This window comes from Monodelphis domestica, chromosome 6 (genome assembly GCF_027887165.1).
Source record: "Monodelphis domestica isolate mMonDom1 chromosome 6, mMonDom1.pri, whole genome shotgun sequence".
Lineage (NCBI taxonomy): Eukaryota > Metazoa > Chordata > Mammalia > Didelphimorphia > Didelphidae > Monodelphis > Monodelphis domestica.
The window spans coordinates 29,390,108-29,397,286 of record NC_077232.1 but is presented as its reverse complement, the minus strand read 5'-3'; positions in this window follow the sequence as shown (position 1 = coordinate 29,397,286).

The following is a 7,179-nucleotide window of genomic DNA, read 5'->3' as shown; positions in this document are numbered from 1 at the left end:
CCGGCTCCCCCCACTCTCTCCCTCCCTCCCTCCCTTCCTTCCTCCACCTTCCCCACCCCTCGAGGCCCCCAGAGCTGAGCTGCCTCCCTCTCTCTCTCTCTCTCTCTCCTCTCTCTCTCTCTCTCTCTCTCTCTCCTCTCTCCTCTCTCTCTCTCTCGCTCTCTCGCTCTCTCTCTCCCTCCCTCTCTCTCTCTCTCTCTCTCTCTCTCTCTCTCTCTCTCTCTCTCTCTCTCTCTCTCTCTCTCTCTCTCCCTCTCTATCCCCTTCTCCTTCCTCCTAGCTCCCTGAGCACCCAGGTCCGCAAGCCAAAACATCTCATGCCACCATGCCACCATCTCACACTGGAGAAAAGAGGGGGCCCAAGGCACTCCCCCTTGGCCGGAGCCCATCCCTAGCCTTAGCTGTTCTCTCTTGGCCCAGGGAGCAGGGCTGCCCAGTTGGCACGTCTCCCCCACCACTACTCAGGGCCATATGGTGCTACCCACTACTCAGCTTCATGCCCTTCCCTCTGCCTGACATGAATCCAGTCAGGACTACTAGTAACTCACTTCTGGGACTAGGAATGGGAAAGCAGGAGTCCTGCCCCAACTGCCCCCACCAACACACACACACACACACACACACACACACACACACACACACACAACTTCCCTAAGGGCAAAGAAGACACACCTAAAGTTATTCGCACTTTTTTACCCCTGAATGGGGCTAAGAAAGAGCAGAAGACAGCAAAGCTGCCAACCTGGCAGGTTGACACCCTCCCTTCTCCCATACCCATCACGATTGCCTTCCTCCATCTCTCTGTGTCTCTGTGTCTCTGTCTCTGTCTCTGTCTCTGTCTCTGTCTCTGTCTCTCTTTGTCTCTCTCTGTCTCTGTGTGTGTCTCTCTGTCTCTCTCTTTCTCTGTCTTTCTCTCTGTCTGTCTGTCTCTCTCTCTCCCTCCCTCCCTCTCTCTCTCTCTCTCTCTCTCTCTCTCTCTCTCTCTCTCTCTCTCTCTCTCTCACACACACACACACACACACACACACACCCTTGATTGAGAAGGGGGGAAAGTAGGGCTCAGGACTATCCCCCCCCCCCCCCTTAGGGGCTACTCTGTATTGTGCATAGATGAATGCATTCCCCAGGTAATTCTGAAACAAAGTCGGCCCCACCTTCCTGCCAGCTCCAGGCTTCGAAGAAGAACCAGCACTGCACTAAGGGCCGGCTGTTTCCACAGCCCAAGGCCCAGAACCAAACGGATATGACAGTCCCTTAGCAGATGGGTCAAGATAGGCAGAGCTCTCCATCAGCTCCCCGGGGACACATGATTTTATTAATTCTATAAATCTCCTCCCTCTCCCCCACTCACAGCAGCCCAGGACTACGGCTGGCGGGGCGAAGGTCATTCCTATTTATTTTCTTTCCGATCCTGTCTAGCCCCAGACGGTATACAAAGCCCAGCCACCCCGGCTCCTCACTCCTGGCCGGGGGACTCCGGGAGCAGGGATTTACATCAAAGGGCAGTGTAAGCCCCGCCCCTCCCCCTGCGCCCCCGCCCCTCCCGGAAAGCCCCGACCTCGTAAAAGGCCAGCTTCATCTGGTAGAATAAAAGAAAAGGGTTTCCAGGTGCCCAAACTTGTGTTCTCATATCCCACTCCAAGCTGAGATGTCCAGGAATCCTTTCGTGAGTGTCGCCATTCTCTGAATTGGGATCCTATACTGAAAAGTCCTGTTTGTTCTGTTATGGGAAACTTATGATGCAGCCCAGTTCAAGAAGGGTGGGGGGAGGGGTGCCACCAGGACAGATGACATCCGCCACAAGGAAGATGGGAAAGTGTGAGGCCAGGAGCCCGAGAGGCAGGGACTGCCCCCCTCGCAGCCCCTGGTGTGTTTATGGAAAACCTGGTGTGATACAACGGAGCTCCACGATTTCTGTCTCTGCCCTTTTGCCCACGACCATTGAATACGTCTAGAGTTTGCAGACATCCTCAGGAAATCAGGTGAATGTATGCTGGTCAAATGCAAGCTCTTGGGCTGTGGGGGCTATTTTCTGTTTTGTTTTTTTGGCATTTAGGGCAACTTGTATTTGGGAACTGAATGTTTGGGGAATCAACTTGTGGGGCTGAATGAATATATTTCTCTCCCTCCCTCCCTCTCTCTCTCTCTCTGTCTCTCTCTGCCTCTCTTTCTTTCTCTCCCTTTATGTGTCCCTGTCTCTCTCTCTGTGTCTGTGTTATGTCTCGATTTCTCTCCCTTTCTCTCTGTCTCTCTCTTTGTCTCTGTGTGTGTGTATGTGTGTGTGTGTCTGCCTGTCTCTCTTTCTCTCCCTATCTGTCTCTCTGTATCTCTCTGTATGTGTCTCTCTCTCCCTCCCTTTCTCTCTGTCTCTGTCTCTCGGCCTCTGTCTCTCTCTCCCTATCTCTGTATCTCTCTGTCTGTGTATGTGTGTGTGTCTCTCTCCCTCCCTTTCTCTGTCTCTGTCTCTGTGTGTGTATGTGTGTCTCTGCCTCTGTCTCTATTTCTCTCCCTGTCTCTTTCTGTGTCTGTGTGTGTCTCTCTCTGACTGTCTCTTTCTTTCTCTCCCTGTCTGTCTCTGTGTCTCAATGTTTCTGTATGTGTGTGTGTGTGTGTGTGTGTGTGTGTGTGTGTGTACACGCAGGTGCACACCTGCTGGTCTGTCTGCCTCTGCTGCAACCTCATTGGTTTGTGCTTAGGTTGTTGTTGTTTGCTTTTTTCTTTTCTTTTCTTTTCTTTTTTCTTTTCTTTTCTTTTTGCCAAACTCTGCTACCTTTTGGGCAAAGAGAAAAACGAATAAATGGCCAAAAGAAAAGCATTAAGGAGGTAGTAAAAGGAATAGAATCCAGAAGCTTAATTTTTTAAAAAGAAAACTATTTGAGCACTACAATTTGGCAGAGCTAATCTGAGGGATGCCAGGACCTTCTTTCCAGTTTCCTGGAATCAGTCAATCAATATGTCTTCACTGTTGCTGTGCTTCAGTTCTGAACAGTGGCTAGCTGCAAGGATGCAAAAGACCCAGCTCCTATCTTGAAGGAGCTCTCCCATTTAGAGAGAGTGAGCATTTTTAAAAGAATTAAAGAATAGTGGGAAACCAGGTAGTTAGGTGGTGCAGTGGATAGAGCTCCAGATCTTGAGTGAGGAAGACTCATCTTCCTGAATTCAAATATGGCCTCAGATACTTAATAGCTGTGTGACCCTAGGCAAGTCACTGAATCCTGTTTGCTGCAGTTTCCTCATCTATAAAATAATCCAAAGGAAAAAATGGCAAACCACAATCAGTATGTTTACCAAGAAAGTTCTGTTTGTCTCAGTTTCCTCATCTGTCAAATGAGCTGGAAAAGGAAATGGCAAACTACTCCAGGATCTTTGCCAAGGAAACCCCAAATAGAGTCAGTCACAAAGAATCAGACATGACTGAAATGACTGAACTGAACATGAGACCACCTGTAATTCACAGCCAAATTGTGTGGCCCAAATGGGAAGGGTTGTTTTAGTATAGAGTATCAGTGAGGACTAAAGTGATCTGGAAAGGCTTCAAGGAGGAAGTAGAACTTTAGCCAAGACCTTACATTTGGAATGTTTCCCCCTTCCTCTCCCAGGATCCCTAGTTTCTCTGAGAGTGGCTCAGCTTCCACCTCCTTCATAAGTCATTTCCTGATATCCCTTCCCCCAGCTATTAGCAGTGCCTGACTTTGTATTATATTATATATAACTTGAATTTACTTCCTTATGTTCTATTTTCTGAGTAGGATGCAAACTCCTTGAGAGAAAGGAGAATTTCATTTTTGCCTCTGTACCCCAAACCCCCAAGCACAGCTTGTGCATTGTAGGGCTTCATAAAGCTTCAACGATCCTATTTAAAATCATGGTAGACAATATAAAATACCTGGCAGTCTACTTGCCAAAACAAACCCAGGAACTATATAATCACAACGATAAAACATTTTTCACACAGATAAAGTCAGATCTAGACAATTGGAAACACATTAAGGGCTCATGGGTAGGCAGAGCCAATCTAATAAAAGTGACAAATTCTTCCTCAATTAATTTACTTATTCAGTGCCATACCAATCAAACTATCTAAAATTATTTCATAGAGGTAAAAAAATAATAACAAAATTCATCTGAAAGAACAAGAGACTCAGAATATAAGGGAATGGATAGAAAAAATAGGAAAGAAGGTGACTTTGTACAACATCTCAAAACAAACTGATACTGGCTAAGAAGAGGTGTGAAGGAGCGATGGAATGGATTGGGCACTCAACACAGAATGGTAAATGACCGTAGCAGCCTAGTGTTTGGCAAACCCAAAGATTCAAGCTTTTGGAAGAAGAACTCACGACAACTGCTGGGGAAAACTGGAAACAGTATATTGCAGAAATTAGGCATGAGGCTTACACCTCACGCTACATACCAAGATAGTCAAAATGGATACTTGATTTTGAAATAAAAGTTCAACAAATTGAATTGGGCCTCATTGCAGGATATTGCCATCTGCAGTCATCCTGACTTTTGTCTTGCCTCTGAACATTGATGACTGAGAGAGTGAGGCTGCTGACTGTGTATCTCTGCCTTATTAAAAGCCAATTTACACATCAGTTATCACCTGTGATGTCACTGATCTTCAAAAATGTAGGGCCAACAAGATATAGGAAGCCAAAGGAAGGACAATTCAAGTGAAAGAATGAAAGAGGCAGCTTTGTGGTGAAGGATAAGGGCTGACCTTAGACTAAGAAAGACCTGAGTTCAAGTCCTGCCTCTGGACAAAAGCTGGCTTCGTGCCTCCAGCACAAATCACCAAAACTCTCCATGCCCCAGGCAAATCTTTGAGGCTGGCAATTGCCACAAAGGCAGGCATCTGCATTGATATAAGGAGTTTCCTCACCAGGAGTTCCCTGAACCCTACCAATCACAGATCTGAATAAAAAAAATTTTTTAAGACATAAATGAAAACAAGGAGGTAAGAATAAGCATGAGGCCAGCGAGTAGATGGGCTTGACCAGTATTGAGTTGTTCAGTCATTATAGTCGTGTCTGACTCTTCATGACCCTATTTGGGGTTTCCTTGGCAAAGATATTAGAGTGACTTGCCGCTTCCTTCCCCAGCTCATTTGGCAAATGAAGAAACTGAGGCAAGAAGGGTTAAGTGATTTTCCAAAGTCATGCAGCTAGTAACTATCTGAAACCAGATTTGAATTCAGGTCTTCCTGACTCTGGGCTGGCACTCTATCCTCTTGGCCACCAAGCTTGCCCCACTCAATGGAAAGATTAATGTAATCAGACATATTCAGGAATAACTGGTGAAATCCATGCTAGGAAAAACACTGGACATGGAGCCAAAAGCTCAGGGTTCAAACCCTAACTCAGCTATTTATAGCTTGAGTGATTTAAACAAGACATGTCAGCCCTCACCCTCTGCTTCCTCATCTTCAAAATGAGAAGACTGGGCGAGATGCTGAGTCCCCTCCCACTTGAACTCTGTGCTCTTAGCAATCCCTGGCCTTTGCAGAACACTTGAAGGTTTCCAAACTACTTTGCCTCCATCGGTTGGCTCATTGGACCCTAACAATAACTCTGCAAGGTAATATTTCACACAAGCATTATTAGCTCCATCAATGTTGAAAAGGTGGTACAGTGGATAGAGCGCTGGGCTTGGAATCAGGAAGACAAATCTGACCTGAGACACTTACTAACTGCATGACCCTGGGCAAGTCACTAAAGCCTGTTTGCCTCAGTTTCCTCATCTGTCAAATGAGCTGGAGAAGGAAATGTTAAACCACTCCAGGATCTTTGCCAAGTAGATCCCAAATGGGGTCACCAAGACTGAACAACTGAACAACTGAACAACCACAATGTTGAAGAAACTGAAGTTCCTCAAAGTTGAATGATCTGCCCAAGGTCACTCGGCTGGTAAATGTCAATGGCATCATCATCATAACCAAAATTTAATACCTCTTTAAGGTTTGCAAAGTGCTTTATCTCACTTGACCCTCACAATGATTCTGCATGATGGGCACTATATTTATTCTTACCCCCATTTTACTGTTGAGGAAACTGAGGCTGTAAAAGTTCAGCATCATGCAGTTATAGTGAAGGTCTGAGTTCACATTCGAACCTAGATCTCTGTGAGCCCTCATCCAGGATGCCTCAGACCCTGCTGACTCTCTGAGGGCAGTTTTGAGAGGGAAAAGGAAGGAGGAGGTATGTATTCCCTCCCCTCTTCCTCCTCATCTCATGCATCAATTCCAGGCAGAGTAGGACAGTTATTAGGTTTTGGGTCCTCGAAGACCGATTTTCAGTATCTCCATAGCATTGGCTGTCTATGCCACCCACCTCATTAGTGTACTTAGCTCTGGGAGATTGATGGCTCAGCCTTTGATTTCAGCTGCCACCTCCTGCCTCCTTCTCGGAGGGTTCTCACAATAAAACAGTGGCTCCCAGATGTCCCCAAACTTCAGGCCCTGGAGCCAGAAGGAGAGAAAGACCAAAAAAGGGCAAATCCGATCTCAGCCAGTGCTAAAAAGGGGTCTGGAGAGCTGCTTGGCAGTCCCGAGTCTGGTACCAGTTGGCTCCAGTAACTCAGCAAAGTCTCTGCCCATCACAAAGCCTCAGTTTCCCCACCTGAAGAAGTTAGATGGCATGATGCCAAAAGGGTCTAATCTGTCCTAGGTTTCAATCTGGCCTCAGACACTTCCCAGCTGTGTAATTAGAGTCTGTTACCCTAAAAACTACAATTCCCAGCACCCCATTCTCCTAACATTACATGCTGACTTAGGGAGGATATAAATTTGGTGTCACCCCTCCTCTGGCTCTCTTCTCTTCCTATCCCAGTTTTGGTGGATCGAGCTTTTTAAACTGGCAAGGAGGGGGGAGCTGTGTAGCTCAGTAGATTGAGAGCCAGACCTAGAGAAGGGAGGTCCTAGGTTCAAATCTGGCCTCTGACACTTCCCAGCTGTGTGACCCTGGGGAAGTCACTTGAGCCCCATTGTCTAGCCCTTACTGCTCTTTGGCCTTAGAACCAATACACAGTATTGATTCCAAGATGGAAGGTAAAAGTTTTAAAATATATAAATATATATAAAATAAACAGGCAAGAGAACTTAGTCAAGTGGTCTTAATTTTGTTAAATAATTAGAATTTTTACTTCTATTTTCTTTTTATTCCCTCTACTTCAGGTGGT